Below are 211 nucleotides of genomic sequence, written 5' to 3' on the forward strand. Positions count from 1 at the left end.
TTTCAGCTTCAGCATCAGTCCTTCCAATGAACACCCAAGACTAATCTCCTTTAGGATAGACTGGTTGGATCTCCTTGCAGTCCAAGGGACTCTCAAGAGTCTTCTCAAACACCACAGTTCAAAAGAATCAATTCTTTGGCGTTCAGCTTTCTTTATAGTTCAACTCTCACATCCATACATGACCACTGGAAAGACCATAGCCTTGACTAGA

The sequence above is a fragment of the Bison bison genome, unplaced genomic scaffold (assembly GCF_000754665.1).
Source record: "Bison bison bison isolate TAMUID 2011002044 unplaced genomic scaffold, Bison_UMD1.0 scf7180017864375, whole genome shotgun sequence".
Classification (NCBI taxonomy): domain Eukaryota; kingdom Metazoa; phylum Chordata; class Mammalia; order Artiodactyla; family Bovidae; genus Bison; species Bison bison.